Source organism: Poecile atricapillus, chromosome 5 (genome assembly GCF_030490865.1).
Source record: "Poecile atricapillus isolate bPoeAtr1 chromosome 5, bPoeAtr1.hap1, whole genome shotgun sequence".
In the NCBI taxonomy this organism is placed as follows: Eukaryota; Metazoa; Chordata; class Aves; order Passeriformes; family Paridae; genus Poecile; species Poecile atricapillus.
The window spans coordinates 33,303,072-33,331,021 of record NC_081253.1 but is presented as its reverse complement, the minus strand read 5'-3'; the positions used below and the strand labels follow the sequence as shown (position 1 = coordinate 33,331,021).

Sequence of the window (27,950 nt, the reverse complement as noted above, 5' to 3'; positions counted from 1 at the left end):
AAGAATGTTATGTTCTTTATAATCCATGTACAATTACAGCTTCTCCCATTCTTGCCAGGACCAGGCTTCTCCCCAACACCCCTTTGTGAAAGGTTACACCTATTAAGCCAAACCTCATTACTGCTTATTTTGATAACAACAGTGTTTAGGAAACAGCTGAGAATGGATCTGCCTTGTACCTGGTACTGTACAAACACACAGCAAGAATATTTATATAGATACATAGACTGATGTTTTTATGGAAAATGAGCAGTAAAAGCATATCACAAGCAGATTTTCTAGCAACTCCAGGACTCTTTTGTAGTGGAGTAAAAACACTTCTTTTGCAGTGTATAATATATAATATATAATAGAATATATAATATATTTTTGCAGTATAGAAGCTATATGCATTTATTTTCATTTGGTGTCAACTTGTGTAGCAAAAATAAATCAGATTTTGAAAATGCAAGTATTACTGCAAGACAGTGGAAGATCCCTGTCCCAACTAGTCTGCTATCTCAGTCATCATTAAATATCAAAGTGGGAGGAAAACAACAAAGTTCTTCATTTACATGATACAAATACACAGTTTCTCTAGACAAAGACTGCTACTTTAAATACTGCAACTTCTGACGAAAGCAGCAGATTTTTTTTATTATTTTAAACAACTTCAGCTAGAGAGCAAAACCCTAGATGTGGTGGACAGTCAACATTTTATACCAGAAATGTTTTGTTTGTTGTAAAGTATCTCTCATGTTTAAAACACAATTCAAACAAAGTGCACGATTCCATTAACATTTGTAAGTAACGTTAAAAGACAAGTAACCCAAAAAACCCAGTGTGTTTAACATCAGTTTGAAAACTGCTGTAAAGGATGGATTGTAAACACGATATTGAATGAAAAGACCTTCTTCCTATTTTAATATTTTTTTATAAAACCCTATGTAAATGAAAAGGGCTATTCATGACCTCAAAAGGGTGGATTGTCTATGGAATTCTGTTCCACTTCCCACCTACTGGTTTTATAATTAAAGTAAGTTTTAATACTGATTAAATTATCCAAATACTTATTATGCTATACAACTCTATTCTGCCATGCACCCCCTCAGGCCCCCCAGAAAAACCCAAAACCAAACCCAGAAGTTATTTTGGCGATTATTTTTTCCATGGTAAAGTAAGCAAGAACATAACAGCAATAACATGCTTTCTTTCTTTCACACAATTCTTATAGCTGCTGACACTGCATGAGGACTCCTCCATCCTCACTTCAGTGAAATTTTCTACAGAATCCCTTGGGATAAAGTCCTTAAACACTGAGTTTACAAAGCATTTAAGCATCTGTATAACTTTAAGCACTTGGGCTATCCATCCTCACTTAGAGCACTTAAGCACTTAGACTAAATCATGCGCTTGGTGGCATCGCTGACTCCAGGCTTTAGTGTTATATCTTTACAGGACTATCCAGCTACCACAGTGTAACTGAAATACAGAAACTGCAGTTCCAGAAGTTACAGACCAAAATTTCCTTTGCTCTCACACTGTGGTTACCAGATGCAGCATGTATTTGTGCAGTACATAAAAACCCCTGATTGGGATCAGATGTTGGCAGAGTCAACAACTTGCTGTTAAATGAAACAAATTGATTGATGATGTGTTTCAAGTGACAGGGAACCTTTAAAAACCAGCATTTAGTAAACTGTAAGTACTCTTCAGAATGAGGGCAGCACTGAGCACAATGAATGTAGCATTGGGTTCACCATTATGTACCTGAATCTCTGCAAATGGCAAGGCCAATTTGCATCTCCTGTACTTCTCAATTACAGATTACTCCTGGGCTTGGTCTAGTTTATTGGCTCATGTCACCATGACAACACATCCAAAGTCATAAGATACTTACCCCTCTCCCTTACATTCCCTTCAGCCAACTTGGAAGACATTTGGCATTTATTTGAAAGCCTCCTTCACACATAAACCTCCATATGCTGAGCTACTACAGGTGCTCTAACCAGAAAGGCTCTGTATTTTACCCTCTACAGGTCTCAAGGTAAATAGACTACAGGATTTACTTTGCCATTGAGCACTCTACACAACCTGATCTGTGTGTCAAGTATTTGACAGTTTTCACAACAAACCCACCAGTCATTGGCAGGATTGCTGCCTGATTTAGTTACTTCTGGTCCCATTCATCTAATCATCAAAAAAAAAAAAAAGGCTCTGAATTTCCAGGCATAAACCTTTGGTATATTGACCTTTTATTGCCTAAATCTGGAAGTTTAATTACAGCCCTAAACAATAACTTCACCACTTTTAGTGCTACTTCTTCCCCTAGATGAGCAATGGCAACATCTCTGTTTATTAGCTTAGAAATGCTGTACACAGGAAAGCAATATGTTTCTCTTTCAGAGCCACACAGTTTTTGTGTACACAGAAGAAAAAGCTAACAGAGCACTGGCTGAAGAGAAAACTGAGCCAGAAAGACGTGAAGGCAGGATCAAGTTGTCTTCAGAAAGTCCCAGAGGAACAGAAGACACAGAGCACACAGCTACACCATCATTTAAGAGCCTGCTGTCAAGATTGGATTTACCCATCACCCATATTGTAAATCCCTGGCTGATGATGAGAGGATGCTTCATCCCAAACTCTCTGGATGAAGGGATTAGTAATGTTCAGCATCTTAGCCACAGGCCCAGACCATTAATGGGATCTAGACAGCTTTGACATGGGAAAGGTAAAGCAAGCTACTGACAGCCCACCAGTAGACTGGAGAAGATGGCACCACTTAAGCACACTTCAGATGCTCTGATCCAGGTATAAAGCCCAGCTCTGGCATGCCACAGTGAGGACTGATGTGCTAGACTCTGCATCTTATTTCACATTGCAAAATCAATCAGAGCTAAGAGAGGTGCAAGAACTACCATAAAAAGGCAACAGTTTCCTATACCATAATGATGAAAAATCAACATCTGAGATCAGGGCCCAGCAGAGGGAAGAAGGCAAGGAGGAATTTGAAATGAGGTAACTTTACAGACTGGAAATGTCCCAAATGAAACACACAGTCAGAAAACTACGGAGAGCAAAAAGCAAGCTACTCCAATAAAAGCATAAGTCCTTGTGCATTCCCAGAAAAGAACTACCAGCTAGCTGAGGTTGGCAGGGGCCTCTGGAGATTTGCCTTGTTCAACCCCTGTGCACAAGCAGGGTTGCATGTGTTCATAGCAGCAACTCTTTGTCCAGAAGACAGCTGCAACAACCCTTTGGTTCAGTTTAATTAGAAATGCAATTAAAAAACCCACAGTCCTGCATGTTAATTGGTCAGGTCAGTGGATGTTAGTCCTTTCCCACATGAAAACACCGATTTTCACCTTCATTACAAATCATATGATAATCCCTGGCTCTGCACAGCCCTCAGCTAAACTCATACCTCATCTCAAACTTGGCTCTACTTGGACACATTCCTCAGGGGTACCCTAAAAGCATTTTCTGTTACACAGAAGACAATGAACAAATGAGTCAACACACACTGGGTATGAACTTGTGCTGCTCTTGACTGCCTATTTATTTCTCTAAGTGTAAGTCAGGAACAACTCCACTGCTGTCAACTGAATTATATCAAAGTACGAAAGTGCACACAGCCTTCTAAATGAAAGAGGCAGTATCAAGTTTCATAGCTTGTGTAAAACACTGCATGTCATTAAAGGCTGAGCAGAACATGGGTGTTTCATGTCCTATTTGTTAAACCATACTTGCTGTCCTGCTACACAAAAAAGGGATATAAATCTCCCATACAAATACAAACCTACCTGTTTTCTGAAGTACTGCTAAAACTAACATGAATAAACATACCCCTTCCATTAAAGGGATCAGGAGAAAAAGAAACTGAAAAGAAACAGAAAAAAAAAATGGAGAAGAATACAAGACAAAGTCTAAGGTAAATAGCAGATAATGACATAAAAAGGACACAGGATTGTGATTTTTAGAAATCCAGGGGTAAGCTCTCAATAGAGCACCTGCTTTAGCAGGAAAGTATCCAGCAAATAAATGGCCAGCAAAGCCACCCCTCTGCCAAATGCCCCACATATGCTGGGAAAGCAAGTATGTGACTCACATTGCTGCTGAGAAACTCAGCTCCTCACACAGGTCTCAGCACAGAGTTCCTTGCTCTGAGACTCAGCACCAGCTGGAGCAGTCCCCTTGCTGCTGAAACTCCCTGCTCTCCTGTCTGGAAAGTGTCTCAAATACTTTCTTGCTTTGCATGAGAAGAGGACAAGAGAGATGCCTTGGTGACTTGAAGGGTAGAAACAAAAGGTATGACTCAGTATTATTATACTGGAAAGGCAGCTGCCTAAAGGTCAGAAACCATGGAGATAAAACCACCCATTTGGGTGGGCCTTTGTGGCATCACTTCCATAATGGTTTTCTGCTTTTGAAAGGAGCTTTGGAGAACTCAATTACTCAAGGCCTTTGATGCTTCATGAGCTAAACCACCACTAGGACAGCCATGGAAGTACTGGCACAAATTTGTTTTCACCTAGAGAAGCACAAGACCTTTTACATCCTCTGCTAATTCTCAAGTTTCTAAAGAATCTGCTTTTACTGCCTGGTCCACACCTGCATCCATAGACATCTCCTGGACTGATCCTGTATGCTTCACCTAGAGCACTCATTCCTCTGCCTCATTGAGAGTATTTAAAATCAGAATAGGGAGCAGGGCAGAATCCTACAGCTCAAATCATTCTAAAGTGAAACAAGGAATCAGCATGTTTCCAAAGATGGGGATAATAGTATGCAGTTCAGTTTTGAAAGGAAAAACAAAGCTGTACAGATGAACATGCACACACCTCAAGCATGTTCCACCCAAAACTTGAAATGTTTCAGCTGCAACTGAAAAGGAACTGTCTCTTTTATCTGATGTGTTGCTAAACAGTTGTAAACTCCCTTTTCTTGTGGTATAAGCATGTTTTTTCTCCGGAGAGATGCAATCTGGCTCACACAAGAGAGATGTTTTTCTAAAAGTAACATACTTCCTTATGCTCTCAATGCACCACATGGATGATATCTGGGATGTAAGCACTTCCATGTTGGCATGACCAGTACTTCCTCCAATCTTGTACACCATCCTCAGATATAGTGGACTCCAGAGAATGTAATAGATCATCTCCATTTTAAATATTTTTTTGCATGTTTTGTTCCATTCCCTCAGCAGTTTCACTGACCATGAGGCTATCTTCTTAGGATAGGAGCTGAGTTCACTAACATCTCTTCTGCATAAGCAGGAGCCAAGAGAAGGATTTTTAAGCAGACAGACGACAAACATCAACATTCTTATCTCAGGCTTCAGGCCACAGCCCAGGAAAAAGCTCTTATGTAAAGATAATAACTTTAATAATACACATAGTCCTCTAGAATCTGCTTACAAAATTAAGACTGTATTTCATAATTTTTCTGGAGGGAAGAAGCCTATCATTTCCTAAAATGATGGGAAATGGAAGCATTCCAAGACAACTGTATCAACATTATGGTTTAATGTCCACGTTCCTTGGTTTGGCACTTCAAAATTACCTTTAACAGTCTACCTGCAGGACTTCCAATACCACTGATTCAAGGTTTTCCAGTAATTTATGATTATTTAAATGTGAAATGAAAACAGAATAAAAGCACAACAGAAGCAAACACCTTTAGATTGTAAAAATAACAAAGAGCCCCTCCTGTTATTAAAGGTATTTTCCAATCACACCAACATATCTGTTTCTAGAATGAAGAGAATGAGGCCCATCAGCCCAATGGTAATTTGCAAAATAGTTCATGGAAGATAATAAAGATAAAAAGGCATAGTGATTCAGAACAGAAATGTCACCTTGATAATAACTATTGTTTCTCTATGAAATAGGTTCATTAGTGAGGATGATTCACAGCAAACATCACTGCCAGTCTACCCAACAGTATTTAGTTGAAGTAATGCTGCAACTGTCAGGAATAACATGTAATAACCACATGATTTCCTGCAACAAAATGTCAGTCCAGTGCTATTGCTGTGAAGGCTGCAGCTGTGTCAAATGAAGACCAGAAACACTCTTCCCACCCCCCAGCAATGTTTCAAAGCAATAGTGGCACCTTGTCAAGAGGGCAGAAGTCACACCTCCTCTCGAATCTGCCAATGATGATTTCTTGTCATTGTAGCACAAAAAATTTGCCAACATCTTATTTTACAAAAAGGCCATTTCAGCACATGCTTTTTCTGAGTATAATCTATTTCTTAAAAATACATGAAAGCATTTGTTCACTGAAAACTAACAAGTGTCACAGTGGCTCTAAGGATCCAGAAACCACAGGAAAAACCTAAAGGTAATTTTTCAAATACTTTCCAAATACTTTCCAATACTTTCCAAGATCAGAGGACCAGATGTGCTCATCCTAGAGTAGCCAGGTTGACATTTAAAACACAACCAACAACCATTCAACACATGGGAAGAAAATCCAACTATTGCTAGATCTGACATGTACAAACTATGTAATTTCAGACTTCAAATGACTCCTGAGACTAAGTCTCCATGTCTTTTTTCAGCTGTTACTACCTATAGGAAAGTAAGTATGCACATCTTCCTAATTAAATACCTAATCACCTTACTGCAGGTACTACCAGGGTTTCTGTTTGCAAGCACCAACACACACATTCACTGTTCCTTTATTAGGAAATCCACCCTTTCCCTGTGCATACCATGCATGCTTCTGGCTTTTTGCTTGCAGAATGTGCAGCTTTCTTGATCCAGTCCAGAAATGAGATTTACAAAGTTGAGGGGGAAGAAGCACTCCACAGCTGACACTACCATCTGTGGAACAGTAACTGTGACAGCACTGCCCTGGCTTTCTCCTTTGGCACTCCTAAGAACCTGGCTATCAGAATGCCTTTCAAGCCCCAGTTCTACCATCATAGACTCGTATCTCCAACTCACTCTCCTGCTTGATGTTAGCTGTTTTTAGAAAGATTCACAGATCTTTCAAAATCTTGGGAAAAAAAGTTCAAACAGACTGAGATTGGTTTCAAATACACACGATTTGCAGCACGACATTTCTATAGACAGGATTTCCATTTCCATTAGTGGAAAATGACTTTTCTAAATGACTCCACTCTCACATCTCTACTCTCCTGTGCTTGTATTTGGATCACAAGTAATTTGCTCACTCTCTCCATACATTCAGACCTCCTTCACTAACACCAGGCTGGACAGTGCTGGCCTCCTCTTGCACTCTCAGTGTAAGTCTCCTCATCCTCATCTTTATTTACTACTCAGGTGAGTTAGCAGGCCTGCTACTGCAACTACTTATGTGCTCCTAGATCCTTATGTGACATAAGCCTAAATGTTAGCAGTGTCAGGAACAAAACTGCTTTTGGCTACAGTAATATCAAATTACTTGGACCTGGCTTTAGCTCAACAATGATAACCAGCACAGGCGAATGTTCACTCTGTTCTGCTCTCATGCACTGATGCTGACTTTATGATGTGGCTTAAAAGCTTTAATCCAAGGTGATCAGAATACACATTACCTTCAGGGCTTTCCTTTTGGAACTGTAGCCTGTCTGCATGTAAGAATCATGATAGTAACACTGCCAAGCAGACCCTTTTTTCTTCTTAAGAAAAAATAAATTAGGGGGGAGGGGAGAAAAAAAAAAAGGAAAGAAAAAAAAAAGGCAGTAAAAATAGACCTGGCTGAAGACCAGAGGCCACAAGAACTGGCTTACAGGAAATTGTCCTCATCAGTTACTAGACTGAAAATTTTTTCCCACGTATTACATGGATCATGCAGGGACAGGATGGTTTTACACTCACTCCAAAAGGCATGTTATCACAGGACAACTGAACATCCAATCTTATATGGTTGGGAAGAAAGGGAACAGAGAGGCTGTCTCTTTCCAGCCAACCCCACCAAAGCATAAAGAATTTCAGAAGATGCTTTCCCCACTTTGTTAACTTGCATTACCAAGTTTCAGTTACTGAGTTTTAAAACAAAAACATTAAAACGTTTCAGTTAACACGAGGCATCAAAACAAAGTCAACAAAAAAGTAACAGATGAAAAAGTGTTTTCAGAGCCCTCAACTTCAATGTCTCTACTCATATAAGGGAGCATTATTCATAACACCTCATTCATTCAGGTCTTTACATGCTCTTTCCTTACAGAAGTATTACACCTATTTTCACTGTACCACTCTAATTGAGCTTAATAGCATATTACTTAACCAGGTCCACAGCTACAGGCAAAGCCTTTTAATACAAAAATTTCCTAACCTGCCAATATGAGTGTTTTCGTCTCAGAATGAGGAAATGTTTGCACAAATGTGGCTGCTATTACAGTGTGTTGTTGTTGGTCTAAGCCATGAATGAACAGCTAGATCTCCTCCCAAACAGCTTTTGTGATGTGCAATGATAATGACTATTTGGCTGTATCATCTGGCTAGGACTTCAAGCAGAGTTTACTAGTTACTCCTCAGTGCTCTGCAGGCAGTAAACCATAGGCTTCTCTCAAATGATGATGACTCTTCTCTGAAAGCTTGTTTTTGTTTATGAAACCAGTTTTCCCAACAGCAACACTACTAATGCACATTTAAGAAGAGCAGATTTGCTGCATGGTTCTGCAGCATGCTAAACGTGTTGTTACACTGCTTGAGGACACCCAGGAAATCAACAGCAGAGCTGGGTTTGGAGCACAGCCTGCCTGAAACCCACTCACCATTTCTGCTGGCCATGGGACCAAGATTCACAGAGACACTACACTGTGCTCTTCATCACAGTGTTCAAAGCCAGTCATGGTCACAGATACACACACACACACACAGCAAACTTAGAATCAATCCTGATACCACAATAACAAAGAACCAGAAAACCTTGGACATTTTTCTACCTCCTGCTTAGCTTTCATGACCTAACTGAGCCAATTTTTCAGGCTGGTTCTACTGTTCCCATTACGTGGCTTTAAATTATAATTCCTAGAAAACCCATTCACCAGCTCTTCTAGGAACTCAGTAAATCCCCCATCCCCAGCACCTTTTTTCTGTACTTTTTAAGGACCACACACACTTAACTAGCACCTTCTTTCCCTAACATTTCCACTGCTGTCCTGCAAATTAGATGCTGTGGCAGAGTTTGGCTGCCATGCAGCCAGCACAACAGCAAGGGACCTGCAGCAGTGCTAAATAAAAAAGTTTACTGGGCTGCAGACATGGGTGTGAAGGCCAAAATCTGGACCATAAACAAGGACTGGTCTGGGGAAGAAGTTATATGAAACTGCAAATTTAAACATGTAACACATAAAACATCTTGTCTAGGAAGTGTAGGTGAGTTGGTTGGACTCCCTACCTGAATGCAGAGGTATTTGGCGGTGTTGCCACCTTCTGGTGCTCACTCTCAGAACTATGTAATAGTCAAAAATTACAGATTTAGAAGTTAGGCTTTAAAGTAATTTTTATGCCTAGTTTAGACCCTTCATAATACAATCATGTAGCAACTGCTCCTATAGCACTCTAACAAGTATCTTGTTCCACTTGTCATTTTAAAAGAAAAACGTTTCAAATAAATATCCCGGAACATGCAGAACTGTGTATTTCCCAAGTAGTTTTCATGGAATTGCTATTGAAAGCTCAGGAATAATACTCAAATCATACTCATATTTGATAACAGAAATCCATCCTCCAAAAGCCAGCAAACAAAAAAGGGGATCTGGAAGATACGTTTACTAGAAGACAAAGTTCAAGATGTTTAAGACACTGTATCTCCCTTTATTCACCTGTAGCTTTTAATACCTGAAACCAATGCTACCCAGACTATATGAAGACATGCTCTTGCAAAATGTGGGGCTGAACGTAGTGCCTCACTCCACTGAAGAGTCTTCAAAACAATTTTACACCCTGCTTATCAAGAGGCAGGTCAGGGGCTCCTCCAGAACCCCACAAAGCTAGAGTCCCCCTCACCTGGGGAGAAAAGTTGTCTCCTGTATCATACACAGCTACAGAGTACTCCAAAGTATGAAAACTGTAAAAAAAGATGGTCATGACAGAAACCCGAAGTTTTTCACCAACTCTTTATGTTTTAGCTCTCATATGTTCCAGATTCTGTACTGCACTGGTATATAACTCTGAACTTCATATGAAGTGTTAGCAAGTTCTCCTCATGGTTTAGTTAGACAAAACAACCCTTTAACAGCCCAAGAACCAAGGACACAGTTACAGCTCCAAGCCCAAAAAGTATAAACAACAGTGAACTGAGGAGAGCAAACTGGGAGGATGGGACTACATAACCTGAGGCTGTATTTGGACAATTAACCCCAATATGTAAATGTACCAAAACTTATAAAATGTGAAAATGTGACCTGTGGTCCATGGTGGGTGTAGCCTCAGCCAGGCTCTTGTACTGCCCAAGGTGTATTCTTTCAAGGCCTTTTTAATAAATACCTACTTTATTCCTTTAACACTGTCTAGCCTCTGCTCTAGGTAGCCTCTCAAGGCATCATTTAAGTGCAGACCATAGTGTTCTAACTTCATCACATCAAATTCCCATGAATTCAAGTGACCACACAAGGCACAGCCAGTCTTTGTCAGCCCTGTTTTCCTTGTCAAGGACACCACCAGAATATGTCACCTCTAGAATCACATCTCCAGGGAGCTCTGGCACTGCCCTTGCCCTGTCCTATGGCATGGCTCATTTACCTGGCTCTGAGCACTGACCTTTTGGCCATTTTTATTTCCTAGCTGCTGCACTCCCTGCAGCTCACACCATCCCTGATCTAACCTCATCATGGTAAATAGTCACAGTCTGTTCTCTGCGCTCAGGCAATATTTTCATCTGCACCGCTTCATTTGGCCTAACTTTCCCAGATTTTGTTATTCCTGCCTGAATAAGCTATTTCTACATCTCTACAGGACTTTTCTCTCCAAGTTCTTGTATCTATGAAATGTCTTTTCCACTCCATCTCCTTCAGCACCTAGGAAGCCTACAAAGACCTCAGCAGCTAACCTGTTATAGATCAAAATATCCCTGCTATTTACCAATTTGCTTCAAAGCAGAACACTACATGGAGCTCTGCTTTGCCCTGAGGAGCAGAAGGAAGGTCATGTCTTCTACTGTTCTCCTGCTGATAATCCAAGCAGTCTTTCCTTTTCCATTTGCAATCAGCACTCAGAAATTCTGTGGTTTAAAGGCATGACCTAGCACAATGCAGCACAACCACATTACACAAGACCAAGAGAAGGCACACAATCACAGGGGCTCTGTGGAGAGATACAGTGCCCCATAAAATACACAGGTTGTGTGCCTCTGAAACACAAGATGTGTATGGGGGCAAGAGCAGTGCCCATTTCCCAACAACTCACCAATACACCTCGCTCCACTGCTCACTGGTGGAAAAGAGGGTCTGCAGCAATACTTGTTAATCAAGGGGAAAACAGAAAACATCTCCAGAGGAGGGCAAGATTTAAACAGGAGAATTAAAGACAGCTTTAAGTCAAAGTGATGAATGTGACAGCTCCCATGCAAAGAGTCTACTGGCATATGTATTAAGACACACCGAACTCACATAAGCCTTCAAAACTAAGTAGCATTCTTGCAGAAGAAATCAATCAGAGCTGAAGAAAACAGCCTTTCTAGAAATGCAAGCACTGGCATTTTACAGGCTGTTTCTCAGGATTTCACAGCTAAAATATTTAGTTCAATCTGCCTGGAAAACAGACCCAGAGCAATGCAAACAGACCAGGTCCCAGACTCTTTCATTAACACAGCATCATTTTTGCTGATCCCCTGCTCCAAAGAGTCCATTTTCAGACTCATAGGGTGGATAACAGCCTTCTGAAATCTCCTGCCCTTGTGAAAGTTGATATGAAAAACACGGTGGACTTAACATCCCCCTTCAAAATGTCTGCACCTGCAAATGCAAAACTCACACTTTCACCTCATTCCTCTACGTCTTTCTGATTCTGCATATGCCATTACTGAACTTATACCTAAATTCCAACTTCCAACTGCTGTATATAGCTAATTAGGGAGCAAATACAGCTTCCTGATGAAGGCAGACAGCCCAATAGAGGCAGGGCAGTGTCTGCTCTGCACTGATTGAGAAGAATGCACTGAGCACCCCCTTAACCTCACAGCAAGGGTTCAGCCTGCACTGACCTGGCTGCAGGGCTGGGTCATGTTGCCCACTGATAGAAGGTTCTGGAAAATGCTATCCCCTGCTACAGCTACAAGGGACTCTGTGCAAGAGGGAAATCACAGGATTTGTGGACAGGCCAGCAATATTTCCAGACCTGTAAAGTTAATCTTAGGCTTTCCTGCTCAAATACTCTAAACTTCTTGTTTAATACAGAAAAAAAACCCACTGCTTCTTTTAAAACTTCTGGTCCAAGTCTCAGTCATTCCACTTAATCTAAATGTCCTTCTCTTTTATTTCCCCCCCTTGCAAGAGTAAGTTTTATCCACAAAGTCATGCACTTTCAAAATGCCCTGAAACCACAAATCACAGTTGTTATGCCCAGACACATGATTCATAACCACAATAAAGTTTAAGGCTTGCCTTCCCTCTTCTGAATTGACACTAATTCTAAAGATGAGGTGCAGATTGCTTCTCCTGCAAATATACTCTGTAACCTTGAAGAGACCTGGGCAACCTTCAGCCTCAGCTTCATTCCTTAGCTGCCTAAAGAGATTACAGTTTAAAAAAGACTGCATCAACTACATCAGTGGCCAGCATCCATGATCCATCCTGTGAATACTGCTCCCAAAGAGGAGTGCTTGCATCTTCAAAACCCATCTTCTCGATGAGAAATACAGGAAATGGTTCCATACACAAGAGCAGCCCCCTTGTTCCAGTCAGGTCTTGCCACAGCCATGAGGACTCATGGAGGAAGGGTGGGTGAAGTCAGCATTAGGGAAACCAACATCCTGCTTCTGACTTCTAGATAAAAATATCAGACCCTACTTCAAAAGAAATTACCTGCCACTGTTAGTCCAGGTAATCTGCAGGGTCTAAATGGCACAATCTCCATGAAACCCACAGCTCTCCTCCAACTCAGAAGCCTCTCCATGTATGGCTCAGCTGAATATGAACCTTCTTGCCTCAGCAAACAGGCTGCAAGGCCCACCCATCTTTACTCCTGCTGCCTTCATTGCAACCACAGGATACAGAACAGTTTGACTCTCAGGGTCCCGGAGTGGGGTCCTCCCATCAGCAGGGAGCTGGGTCTGGGCATCTCCTGTTTCTCTTCTGACTGCTCTCTGGCCTTTCCAGCCAGGAGTAACACAAGCAGCACCCAGCCACTCTGAGCTCATCCACCTAGCACAGAACTGGGTAGGATAACTGGCAAGCTGCTTCTGTTTGCACATTTGATTTTATCATCTTCCTGAATGGAGGGTTTTGCATCAGTACAGTAGCCAAGAAAACACAGAGCTGCTTCAGCTGACGTGCAGCAGAACTTTCCTAACCTCTTTTCCTTCAAATTATTGCAGTTGCCCCAAAAAACATAGTGAAAGCAATATTTTCCCACAGGCATGAATAGATTATAACATTTTTCTGAACTGCAAATTATTCTATTCTTAGTTTATGATTAGAAGTGCTGTAGGAACAGACCAAACACTTCAAACTCAGCTCTAGATTTTGTTCTGAAATTCCCTTTCCATGTAAGGTGCTCTCCATGGTACTGCACTTAGGAAAACAGAATCACTTTTGTCTATTCACTGAGACACCAGGAAACCATTTTAAACAAAGGGATGGAATTGTCCATGATGAGCAGAAACAAAAAAGCCGAATTCTTGCACTACAGTACTTTTGTGAGAATTGCTTCTTCCATCTCACATGGTAACAGATGAACACAATTTCCCATCTTGTTCTGTCAGCACATGGACAACTAATAAATCCAAATATGTAGAAGACATACAGAAGGCCTTTTTCTATTCTTTCAGTTGTATAACCACAGGACATAGTTACGACACTCATGCAACTTCCCACTCTGCCCTTGAAGAAATTAAAAGGCAAATAATGTAAAAACCACAAAAGATACTGGGGAAAACACACTTGCTACATTTATGTAAATAAAGGACATCTTTCAGGTGGCTGGCTGGCTGGTGCTATTCTTTCAGAATGGCTTGGTTTAAGTAAGTTGTTTTCTTAAATGGTTTATTTGCATATCTACAAGACTCTGAGACACCTAACAGCAGGCAAAAAGCTGCCCCATCAGTAGGTGCCACACTGATCTCAGGTCTCAGTGCTGATTATCACAAGCAGAGATGCTGATCCCAAGGAATACCTCATTGCCTGCTCACAGCCCCCAGCTATTCTCCCAGTTCCAGCACCTCCTTCTCTGCTGTGCACCAAAGGCACCTTTTTCATTCCCAGGAAGGTCCTGCCATGGGATGGCAGCCTGGGCTTTCTGCTGCCTATACAGCATGTACAGCACTCCTTGGGAGAAAGCATGCCTGACCCTGCTGACATAGTTTCTAATGGAATCAGGAAGGCCATATTTGACACAGCAGATAGGTTAATGCCATGGAAAGCAAGCAGAAGTCATGGAATCATGCTGATGTGTGGTGTCTTCCCAAACCTTAGCACTGAACCAAAGATGAGGCTCCTCAAAGACGAGTCCTTGTACCACTACCGTATCTGGCTGTTTTAAACTTAGTCAGCATTACATTCCCAAACAATTTGACCAGTCTGACCAAAGAGAAAGCAAACCCTCCACCATCTGCTCCCTGTTGCTGCCAGGGTCCAAGACCAGTTGTAAATGAGAAAAGCATAAAGGCTTTCCTGTTGCTATGCTACAGATGTTGTCTGGTATCTTCATGGTGTTTTTCTGAGACTCAGGTGCCTGGTTTTGCACGACATAACTGCGTGTGGGTGCAAGTCTATTGAAATCAATGAACCTAAGCAATTTCAGAGATAAAAAAGCATCTGGCCCTGTTGCTTCAAGCCTTCTAGCACAAATACAACATGCACAATTGCACTGTGACATGAAGAGCTTGAGTACAGCAATCCTTAGTTTCAGCTATTGCTTATGAAAATGCATAATTGTCAATACAAAACACTGTCAGAATCAGTCAGAATTGTATTTAAAAGTCCAGGCTTTCTTGCTCAGCTCCCATGGCCCATGGAGCTGAGCTAGCAATATGAAACTTGCCTTTGAATTTGTCTGAAAAAAGCATCAGATTTTCATCCAAAGCAATAGTTTCCTGCTTGGTGGGTTGGAGTCCACATTTTCTCCTTCTGAGCACATTGTAAAGTGGCATGCACCCCTGCTCTAATTAGAAACAAAATACAATTTATACCAGTATCTGCCCATACAGTTATTGTTTGCACTACGGAGCTATTTCTCAGTTGTTGGATCAGGCTAAGCCGCTAATTAAGATGTACAGCAGAAAAAGCCGCTTTGGTGGAAGAAACAACAAAGCGCTGCATGAGGCTGAGGAGATTGGAATCTTATCCCAGCTGGGTCACAGACTTGCCTACTTATTGCCTGCAGATAACATTAATATCTTAACATTCCTCATTTCCTCAGACACAAACTGGAAACACTAACAGAGTGTCCTAATGGAAACACTTTGTATTTCAGGACTGGAGCTCCAAGAATTCTCCTTCTTCACTGTCCCAACTCTGGAACGAAATGCCTGCACAAAAGAGTAACATGGCATTTTTCTGGCTTCTGAACTTGGCCTCCTCATCTCAAGGCGAGCAAAGACACGGAGCTGTACCCTGTACACTGCTGGAGAACAGGGGCTTCCCCTCTACCCACAGTCTTGGATGAATTCAAACTCATTTGTGACTCCTGCGCCTTTACATTCACCTCCCATCATGAATTTTTGTGCAGGCTCTATTCCTGGACTGGTTTTTCCAAACCAGGTCCAAAAGCCTTTCTCAAATGTAAACACTCAACCACACAGAGCCTCACCATCCACCTGGCTCCTAACCCTGTTACATGTATTTCCATAATCTTTTCTATAGAGAGATCATTATTTAGTTCAACAGGTACCTCAAGGAAAAAAGTAATTAACAGAAGTTTATAAAAATCTGGATTTCAAATGCAGCACCATTGTGAAGCACTGAATTTCCCTTATCTCTGAGATTCTGATTCAAATATTTAGAAAGAGCAGTCTGAATGAGACAGCTCTGTCAAAAGCACATGAATCATTTGAATTCTTGCCTACAGTTCCACACCACAACTAAATCTCTCCTAGGAATGCACTTAAAAACTAAGGATTGATGTTTTCATGTTTTCAGTCATACCATTCCCATTGACTCATATGCAGATGATGGGTCTTTGGAAGCTCAGCTCAAAGCAACCACAACAATAAAGTGCGACAAAAGTGCATTTATATCAATGTCTGGCAATGTAAAGCACCACATTTTACAGCATTTGGATTACAAACCTATGTGATGGAGAAACACAGCAAAGCACAAGCAGCCCCGTGTGCCAGCAGTGGGTAAATATGGACAACAGAGACATGGATGTCTAAGGAACATTATTTTTCTCTTTTTTGATCAGAATCAAAACATTATCCAGTCCCCTAGAAGTATACAGTTGACTTGATTTTATCAGGATTTCAGACACTAGTCTTAACAGCCTAGGAATCATAAACCTGACAAAGTTATTTCAGCTACTCAGAAATACCCAGAGATGTAATACAGGTTGTATGATCTGTGTATTCTTAAAAGTATAATGTGTTTCATTCATAGAACAAAATAACCTAATTATATATTATGTACTATTTATTTATCTATATTTTCACATATATATACACATACTATAATAATAAAAAGGAAAATCAGTTCTAAGCAAAACCAGTTGGGTTTCACATGAAAGTTTTAAAGTCAGTAACTCCTGTCTTGATACATTTCTCACACAAATGAAGTGAATTCTACAGTCCACCTTTCAAAGCCTGAAAAATCAAGAATTTGGTAAATGGCTTCCCATTAGTATCATAAGCTTCCAAGGTGAGAAGCAACACAAAAGCAAAAACTGTATTACCTTTAGATGATGAGTCATGTTTATGCCTGCAGCATTTAAGAACTGGAAGAAAAATAACTGATTCTCCCTATGACTGTAATTTCTTTTTCCTCAGGATGTCAACACTTTTCTCTTACAGACCTAGCCACACCAGAAAATCTGACATTTCCTTTTGGCAGAGCTTCAGTGAGACACTTCATACAGCCCTATCATATTTGAATACCTTTAACCCTTGTTCTGTTATTACAGGTACCAGTAGGAAAAAAAAAAAATCATGAGTGATTTTATGGAAGAAATATTTTTGACATATCAATTCTTAAGTGGTAATGTGTCCAGAAACCTGTGAAGATATAAGAAATGGAGATAAAAATCTATGAACAGGATATGAGTTGGGGCTCTAAGCAACAGAAGAGCTTCTACCTCTGAGTCCTCCACACACTGAAATACTCTCTCCCCACCAATAATAAAAGACACTGAAAATGTTAAGGCATTACAGCCACTCCTTTCAAAGGTTGTAAGTGAGGCAAATCTGGTAGATAAAGATACTATCTCCTATACCTGGTGGGGGGCAGGGAGAAAAAATACACAACGAAAAACCTTTCAGGAATAGAAACCTTTATCCAGGTCTTCACCATTCACCTGCAAACTTACCCATTTTTCCTGCTGCATCAAATAATCTCATAAAATATGTTTTCTATCTCCAAAGAGACTTGTCTTGCTGAATTTAAACCTTTCAGGTTAGAATTAAAGGGCATAACATTTCTTCAAGACTGTCTCAGAAGATGTCACTGCTGCACATCACAAAAAAGGTCTGGCTCCCACTCCCATTGAAGTAAAAAGTAAAACCCCTATTTTCTGTTCTAGAGAAGGATCTAATCAAAACTATTTATCCTATTGCTTTCCAGCCTTCTGGTATGGTATGCTGGAGGTAGTAAGGAATGTGGTTTTGTCCCACTGAATAAAATAAGGTTAAAAATCATTGTAAGGGCCTACCAACTGGTATAGCAATTTATTCCACATAAATGAATGGCATCTCAGAGTGTCTGAAGACTAAGCATCAAGTAGAAGCAGACACTTGCAGTTCTACAATATTTTTCCTTTGAAAAAATAAGTTGTGTGCCACCTGTTCCTTCCATTTTTTTTTTTATTTTCTGAAGACACTGTTGGCAATGGAATTAGCCATTAAAATACAACCCACAAACATTTACTTGGTTAACTAACTAGCACTCAGAAGCTGCTGGCATCAAGAACAGCTTCCTCAGACATTCCCTCAATAAATACTTTGCTAGCCTCTGGGTTTCAGACATGGTGTTTGGTAGAATGGTAACCCAGGCATTTGTTTTTACTCAAAAAACTGCATCTTTATACGTCATACGTAATCTCAGAGAATAAAAAATAAAGTGGCCCTTAAAAGAACACCTATTTCTGTTCATTCACAATCTCAGGCTTCAGATTATTTGGGCAAATGGAGTTTGGACTTGCAACCCAAATGCCCAGATGCACCTGAAAGAGAACTAAACCAAGTTCTGCTGCTGTGCAATAGCAACATACTTGTGATAATTTGGGTAGAGCCATGCCAGTGAGAAATGTGAGATTTCATGCTACCAGCACACCTGGTTCAGAGTCATATGGGTGCCAACTGGTGTGTCTGCAAAAATTCTACAGCCACCACCTTCATTCAGCAACTCCCAGTTTTTTGCCTCCCTGATAGAGGACTTAGGGGTCCCCTGGTCCCCATCCTACCCACAAGCTTCTGGGGAAAAAGACACCACACCAACACCTTTCCTGCTTTTCCACGACCACAGGGAGCATCACACAGTTTTGCAAGGCCACAAGCCTGGGCTGGTTGATGTCACAGTTTGATGGCCTCCATCCTGAGCTGCTGGATGCAGCCCAGGTCATGTGTTTTTCTAACTCAATAGTGGCTGCTCCACAGCCCTCCCACTGGCCAGGGCTAACAGGACTGCCCACTGAGAGTGCAAGACAGCACCCTGCACATCCCAGCAAAGCACTGCTGGGGGCAAACACCAGAGGAGAACTCTACATGGAGAAACTCTCTCCCTCTGCCCCATACCCCACTGCAAGGCTCCTCGTTACAAGAGGAGAACTTGGGAGGAGAACATGGAACAAGAAGACAAGGAGCAATTCCAATAAACTGGGATGCTGGTAGGTCTTTCTGGGGCAAGCTCAAGTTGTTTACAATGTCAGTGTAAATAGTGAAGGCTAAGTCTAAATAGCTTCTACCTCACACGATTCTCTCTCAGAGAGTCTCTCCAAAGGATGTTGGATGTAATGTCAATGCCTTCAACAGGTAGGTCTGGCTTTCTCTTTTCTTTTTTTACATCTTAGCACAAGGAGAATATCATACAGAAAACCTGTCACACAGAAAGAAGTAGGGCCCAAGGATAACATCCTGCTGTTTGACCATGTGGACTGTTCTCACTCCTCTGTACCACATGTGACATTGCTTTCCTCAGGAACCTCTGCTTTGGCAGCAATTTGAACTGCTGAATTCCTTTACACTTTCTGATCCTAGAGTAGAGTAGGAGGAATGGTAATGGTGTGTACAGGTAAGCAGCTCTGCAAAACAATTTGAGGTGCATAAACTTACACTGGAAACTAGAGAACCAGTATACCCTGGTAGAATGAAACTTAGATTTCCCCTAGAGATCAGGTGCCTTATTACAATTTTTTATTTGCTGGGCTACAGCAGATCACTTGTACAAGAGAAACAGCCCAGAACAGCAGCAATTTAAAGACAGAAGTACAAAAGACTCCACAGTGTAAGTGGTGATGCCAGTTCTTGTATCTTTTAAAAACAACATAAAGGCTAAAATGTTCAGCTAGCTCTGTCTGTTTATGGGGCTTCTAAGAACAACAGCTCACCCATTTCTTTCATTTTACATATTCTAGATTCTTCTTCTAGATTCAATGGAAGGAGAGAAAATGGCTCAGTCGCACGTGACCATCCCAGCTTCCTGAGATGCTCATCTACAGTCTCTGCTCTCTGCAGGAGGTGAGCAGGGTAAGCACACTGCTTGCAAGCAGTAGTGACATACAAGGGCCTAATGCTAGGCTGGGCAATGCAGATCTTCAGGCTTTTGAAAAAATTCTCTTCTGTTTTTTGTTCATACCACAGAGAAATTCACCTTGAATAAATCCAGGCTTTAGTACCATTACATACACTTAGGTTGTTCCTGTGAAATATTCTGATAAGAAATAAAACCATCTTTTCGTTGCCTTTTTTTTTTTCCCCAGGTTCTCAGTAAAACACAACAGTTCTACTTACATTTAATATTTTCTTTTGAGGATTGGGGTTTTGTTGCCCTTAAAGCACGAAAAATTAGGTAATATTTATGTTCAATTCATGCCTGAGCTTGCAGAGACAAGCAGTCTTGCTTTCATTTCTTTGTGCAAGATACACTGCTGTCTGATGAGCAAAGAAGGTGTTGGTGCAGTTCAGAAAGTGATGCAACAGAGTGAGACCCATAAATAGGTGAAGAACTTCTCTGTACCATTATATGGGTTGTGTACAAGCCTAAGAGAGGGTTATAAAGAAGACTATCAAGACAAAAAAAGAGAACATGCATGATCTGCATGTGCCTTAGATTCACATGGAGAAGACAGAAAGAGAAGAACAAAACCTAATAAAATTGAAAAAGTTTTATGTGTTTAAACAGCCTTGGTGCAGGACCGCTCCTCTAGTCTACTGTGTTCAGCTTAATAAAATGAAATTTAGACAATGGATTATTTAATTACAAGAAGGTATTTTGCTCACCATTTATGCAGGAACACAGCTTCTATTGATAAACTGTGAGCAGCTCAAATGCAGGTGAAAGTATCAATATTGTAGGCACTGGAAGAATTGGATTACTACTCAATTCTGTCTGTGAGCAGACAGGAGTTTACCTATCCCTTCCAGCTGAAGTTCACCAGCCTGCTCTGAATTTCCTGGTTACACACATCAGCTGTGATATATCTTTGTTGAGAACAAACCTTTGGCATTCAAACCCTGCCACAAAGACTACTGAAGCACAGACTAGCACCAGTGAAGTAAAATGCAGAATGAACTCTCCTCAACTTCCTTGCTGCTCTTTGCAAAGGGCACCCACCAAACAGCTCAGTCTGAACTTTTAGCTCAGATCCTCAATCACTTCTTCCTATTAAAGCATTTGGCCTTACTACAGCTTTGAAAGACCTGTCTCTTCCTGACCATTTAACTTTTTGCCAAATGATTCAAGTTCAATGACATGCAGAGGCTGACAAGGAGCAGATATAAGAAACCTCACTAAATCTCACTAAAATCAAAGCTAGACCTCACTGGATAAGGATTAATACCATAAGCAGGGTCTCTGGCAGTTTCCACTCAAGAACAATGACAACAGGAGCCTTGCTGATAAATTCTCTCATCTCATCTGATTCTCTCACTGCAAGAGGGGAAGCTTACATGACTGTGGCAATTTTTTAAAACATCTTGAGAAATACAACTGGTACATCTGCACTGCAGCCCATCACAGTTATAATGCAGTATTTCAAAGCTGCTGACAAGAAACACACTCTGAAATACCCAGCAGAGAGACTGCTGCTCTGCACTGAAATACCACCACTCACTCTCTGGCTGTGGACACATACTCCAGAAAGACTCACACCTTCACACAAAGGAAGAAACTATGACCTCCAAGAGAGAAATGTGAAGCTACAGTAAGAGCAGCAATGTTGTGACCAGAAACTGCCCCCAGCACACAGATACAGGCTACACATGTCCCAGTTTTCACTCCATTCTCCACCCTATAAAGAAGACAGGTAAGAACCAACTACAGAAAAGGAAAAAACCAAACCAAAGAACAAAATCCAACTTCATCATGACTGTGCATTATAACCAGACAAACCTGGTGCTTGAAAACTTAACTTTTCTTGGAAGAGGAATGACCAAGTAATTCTTCTTCCAGTTATCAATGGATAAAGTGAAAATGGTGCTTACCAGCTCTCTTTGTGCTGTTTTTCACTTGAGTAGTTCAAATAACTAAAAGCTGTCTGCACCCATTACACAAACTCCCCTCTGGAAAGATAATACCAGGGGTGCAAGAGGGAAAGCCTGGGATCAGCATCTCTTTGCATCTGTTCCAAATTTGCATATCCCATAAACAACCTCAATAAAACATTTCAACAGAGCAGAACAACGAATCCTCAGACAAGGTGAGCATGTGGTGACTAACACACAAGTAATCAGCACATATTGCAGGGAATATTTTTTTGCTAGCTGTGAACTCTAAATTTGAAGTGTGAAAAGAAAAAAATGCCACGTCACAGATTCAACTTGCAGTGCTTGTACTCAGCAGCAGCAGCTTTTGGATAGCTCAACTTGCAATGCCAGGAGGACATTTCCTACAGAAAAGATGTCTACACAAAAAACTTGGCAAAAACCCCAATGTGTTTTTATTTTCACTTGTTTCCAGCTCTGTGCCATAAACACCTTCACTGTGCAGCACAGAAAATGTACGTATTTTCTTTGTTTGAAACACCATTACAGTACATAACTCATGTACATGCAGGCATAGGAGGAGTCCTGTCAAACTATTTGGGTTTGTTTGAACAAGCCCCAGAGATTCATTAGGCAATCCATCCCAGAAAAGTCAAGATGCACAGTATTTCCAGACCCCTGGAATGACTGATAAGAGACCAACAAAAACAGTAGACTCACCTTATGGTGTTGATGTCACCTTGTCAGTGGCAGGATATTTTATTTCAGGTTTCCACAATCTGAAACAAAACAAAAACTGTCAGTTAGTGGCAGCTGTTAAAGGGGAAAGCTTTAATTTTATTATATTAAAGACTCATGAATTGTGACATGCTAGTCACATGTTTTCCTTCTCTGCTTTTAGTAGCATATGTAAAGTTACACCAAATGCTCTTTTCCAGTGACTAGAACCTCCCTTGCCATTATAGCTTACATCCCTTGATTTGCATCAGACCATGTCTTACCAAAGAGCCCAAGCCTGTTTTTGTATAACATGCATATCCATGGAAAAGCTGATTCCTCTGAAGCACAGGCTATGCTATGGTGTCTGTTAGGATCAGAGTTTCTTAGAAACTATTAAATCCCTTCCTTCTTTACAGAAAGAAGATGATCTGAAGGCAGAAGACCTTTCATGTATCTAGATTAACTGGGGATGATTTGCCAAAAATTAGAGAAGACACAGCAACAGCCCTAAGTACAAGGAGTCAGCAAACAAACAATGTAGATAATACAACCTAACTTGCCAAAAGCTTCCTTGTTGCCAGGAATCCCACAGTTACACTACAGAGTAAAAAATTATGTGCTTACAAACTGCAGACCAGACTGATGGGACCTATTAATTCAGTATCAGGTAACGTGGTATCAAGTACCAAAGAAAATCTGCGACAGGGAAGTGCTGTTGAGCAGTCACAGAGAATTTTCTGGTACTACAGCTGTTTTACTGCAGGGCCTTGGGCATTTTTGCTTTGTGCTTGAGTTACTAAACATATCTTACAATGGGTATAATATCATCACAGTGGCATTAACAAGAACTAATTAATGCTTTGCAAATCTTGGGAATGGCTAGGCAAGGGAGAAGCACCTATAAACTGCAAATTGCTGGCATTTACAATTGCCTGAGAATTGCCCTAGAAGGAAGAAGTACAGACTTCCCCACCCAGCTTCAAGTCAACAGACAACAAATGGACCATTTTCCAGCCTATCATCCTCCATCAGCATGAATCCTACCTGCAGAGCTAACTTCTGCCAAAATGGGGATAACAAAACTCACGGCTGGACAAAGCTATTTAAGATACTCATTGCTTCACAAAGGAAATATAGAGAAAAAATAAATGTCAGCAGGAATAAAAGCACCTTGTACTTTTAGTGAACTTTGCTATGCTTCCCTGTAGCCATAAGCACAGGGGTTGTCACTGAAAGCAATGGGAGCCTCATCTCTGACTTTACAAAAGCTAGAGAAGAAAACATTTACTTTCAAAGAAAGGTAGAGAAGGACAGATTCAATGTCTTGCCAAAGTTAACAGGAAGCAGCGACTGAATCATGCACAGAAAGCAAGGACCCCATCCCTCTCTCCTTTTAAGTAAGGGGCAGCTTTCCAAAAGCAGAAAAAACTTAAGTCTCTACAGCACACTGCTGTGGTAAGGGTGAGTAATTGTGACATAAATGTCACTGAGGATGAAGATGGAGGTGTAACCAGGAGAACAGAAGAAGCAAAGTCAAGCTCAACTATTTCTTCTTTCCTCTCAACACCAGCAAATGAAAAGTCAGTTCTTACAATATACTGGCCAGGCATGGATCTTACTATCTTTGGTTAATTCCATATGTCTGAGAAGAAAATCAGCTGTAAGCCGCTTAGGTCTACCAAATGACATTTGTCTAAGGCACTACCCCCATGTGCAGAGTCATGCACCAAAGACTGAGCATTCTTTAGGAAGACACTACTGGCCCAGACACTGTTAGCAATGGTCAGCAAAACACAATCATGTAACAACTCATACATAACATTCCCCTCTTGAGCAAAACCCCATTCAGCATCCTCCAATCTTTGAGGAGCTCCCAGTTCATATCCAGACTTGAAGACAAGGAGGAATGGTTCCAGCAAGATCCCTTTTCTCAGGCTTCTGGTGAGCAATGATGGACAAGCACACAACCCTCACACCTCAAGCAAGCAGAATTTCGAGTATTTTAACAGCTTGGTCCACAATTATTTGCTCTTAGAGACTCCAGACTCATCCTACTATCTGTGGTCATAATAAAAGGGAAACAGACTTGCTGCTAAAATGGCCACAAAACACCAACCAGACACCGCTTTACACTCCTGCTACGGTTACACTCAGTTAACTCCACTTTAAAAACATCAAGAGTTTCCAAATCACAGCCCTGACTCATGCAGCCTGTGATGAACAGGGGATATATTCTGGAAAAGACTACTAATAAAATGCCATGCAAACTGCTTGACTCAGAGAAAACAAGATTAGCACTGTGAAGTGTTGGCATTTTGACTTCTGAATACTTGCTGGATGATAAAATCAGGAGCTGTCTTTAAAGTCTACACTGAACAAAACTATCCACTCCTTTCTTGTAACAACAGTGGCATTTGCTAATGCTGTCAGCTTTTATTCCTGCAAGGAGTCACACTGACAGCTCTGGTTTCCAAAGTCTTTCACTAACTGCTTTCCAATAACATCCAGCAGGAAAATAAAGCTGTCCAGTATTTTTCATGTTTCAGTATACACCTGCCCCAAGAGATGAGCACGTACTATAATGATAGCTGAGCTTATCCAAAAAATTCATTGGCATAACTGGACACATTTTCCAACACCCTGGGGATGATTCACGTCAGAAGATGGAGCTGGTTTGGCTAAAAGGGAGAAACTGTTTGGAAATCTGAAGATGGAAGATGGATTGGGTAATGGTGATCACAAAATGATAATGCCAACTATTCAACTATAAGGAAGAAACAAATAGAGCAGATTAAGGGTAGTGAATCTCAAAGAAAAAAGACAGATTTTAAGCAACTCCACACAGGTCAGTAAGGCTTCATAGGAGGGAAAAAAAATGCAGAAAAGTACTAGAGGTGGAATAAAAATACAGAGAAAACCTACTTTATGGTAAAACAAAGTTGGGATATCAACTGACTACAGTGCTGACCAGAGAAATATGTTTAAAGAAGGAATTCATGTAGGAAAGTCAACTTAAGCAAATCAAATCTTATTTTTTTATCATTAAAAAACCCCAACCAACAGACTGAAACCACACACTAATAGATTAAACCACTGACACTGTGAACTCAACAGGAAATGAGAGAAGACCTAAAGCACTGCCTAAAAGCAAGCACAGAACCACCAACCACCATAAAAAGGAAAGAGGACGATAACCACACAAGGAATTGGAGACCTGTCAACCTAACTCAGACTCCCAAAACAAACTCTGAATTAGTTATAAATATCTGACAGAGAGATGGGCAAATCTACTTCTACTGGAAAAGGGCAGCACATATAGCCTATATTCTTTGGGGTAGGGGGGCACAGTTGAATGTGTGCTCAGGGAGTTAGGGTTATGGTTAGGGTTATGGTTAGGATTAGGGTTAGGGTTATGGTTAGGATTAGGGTTAGGGTTAGGCTTAGGTTTAGGTTTAGGCTTAGGGTTATGATTAGGGTTAGGGTTATGGTTAGGTTTGGGGGTTAGGGTTAGGGTTAGGGTTGGGGTTAGGGTTATGGTTAGGGTTATGGTTAGGATTAGAGTTAGACTTAGGTTTAGGCTTAGGCTTAGGCTTAGGTTTAGGCTTAGGTTTAGGCTTAGGTTTAGGCTTAGGCTTAGGTTTCTGGTTAGGGTTAGGGAGCCTGAGGCTCACCTCCTTGCAATGCTTTGTGTGAGCAGCCAGAAAAAAACACTGAGCTGAAAGAGTTTATGAGTATTTAATCACATTCAAAATCATCTAAAATCAGTGCTGTGGAACTCATTGATCCAAAGTGGTTTTGTTGCAGAGGCAGCAAAAAGGAAATGTTGCCACATAGAGCTTCATCCACCAACATCATATCTGATGAACCAACAGGCTGAGCCCAGGTGCACAACGCTGCTCAGCCAGCGCCGCAGTGCAAACCCACATTCCTCTCTGCTGTGCTGGCCCTTAGGTGGAGGCAAGTCACACCCCATAGTAATAGCAAAGTGCACAATTGAATATTCAGCTGCCACTGAAGAGGTGGTTCCTAACAGGTTCTCCAGAGCTCTTCTGTCAGAGCCATCAACCTCTTACTGTTAACTGTTGTTTGACACACAGGCATGACTTAGCCCAGGAGATAATCCTACAAAGTATAATGCTAGCAGTTGTTCAACATGTCTGAAAGACTTGCAAAGGCAATTTAGGGTAATCTAACCAAATTAGGAACCTTCTGAAGCTGTCAGTTGCCTTCACTGGACAGCTGAAAAGAACCACATCAACAGGATGGAGATACTTCAGGAAACCTGTTGCCACAACCAAGATCTGCATTTTATCTCTTGCAATTTCTTCCAGCCTGCAATTTCTTCTAGGCTGTTCACCCGCCTGCATGTGATGAAGCTGAGCTGCAGGAGCTGTGGCTGCACAGCCTTGGCCCTGAAGGTACACTCAGCTAAATGACATTTTGCACTGGGGTTCACATTTGAAGCCTACTGGTTCAGCAGCCTGCTCACTGCAGTCCATGTGAAGGAAGAACATAATAATCTTCCATTTCCTTAAAAAGATAGAAATTTCAGTGCTCAGTTAAACTAACCTAAGACAATTCCTCATCTGCTATGGTACTTTTTGGTAGCCTCTCTTACCACTTCTAGTGAAATGCAAAGTTTAATGTGTTCTAAAACCCCCAGAATATTTGAAATTGTTTGCACATGAGAAATGATCTGTGGCTCAGAGCTGAAGCAACTGTAATGTAACAGATCTGTAGGGCACCTTCCCTGTTGTGCAAAGAAGGAGCAGATACATATTCAACACTTCTAATGGAAGCCAAGAGCCTAGTTTTCCAGGAGCACATACCCTTTCAATTTTAGTCTGATTTTAGTCTGCCTGTTTCAGGGACAGGAATTCACATAAAAAGTACGCTGAGCACTGCTGGTACTTCTCCAGTGCCGGTTCTTCTCCTCAGAGCTTCTGTTTGGTTTTCTAGATGATCCTGTTACCCAATTTTTTACTGTTTGAACACATTTTCAAGGGTGCAACTCAAAACACTGCAAGGGCACCAACGGTGCAATAAAATATGTAACAAACAAAAACTGACTTTCAAGAGAGATCAGTGTTGTTACCATTTTTCCTATTCAAGTAATTCCTCTATTCTCATGACAAGATACTTCTGTTGCTATGAGCCTGCAATTTTTAATTGTTCCCCATTCTCATTCACATGCAATGTCTCCCTCATAGCAATTCTGATTTCCAGGAGTTTATTCAATTTATCCATATGCAAGTAACATTAAACCATATCCTTTTATTATCTGCTCTTAA

The 27,950-nt window shown here is 41.0% G+C and overlaps 1 protein-coding gene across 5 annotated transcripts in view; it reads right to left on the bottom strand.

The window, feature by feature from the left end:
• MAP2 (microtubule associated protein 2) overlaps positions 1-27,950 on the bottom strand; it is a 216,208-nt gene that overhangs the window by 152,016 nt on the left and 36,242 nt on the right. For all 5 annotated transcript variants that reach the window (XM_058840417.1, XM_058840419.1, XM_058840420.1 and 2 more), the window contains exon 2: positions 22,660-22,718. The gene's annotated coding sequence lies outside the window, so the exon portion shown is untranslated. The remainder of the gene's footprint in view (positions 1-22,659; positions 22,719-27,950) is intronic.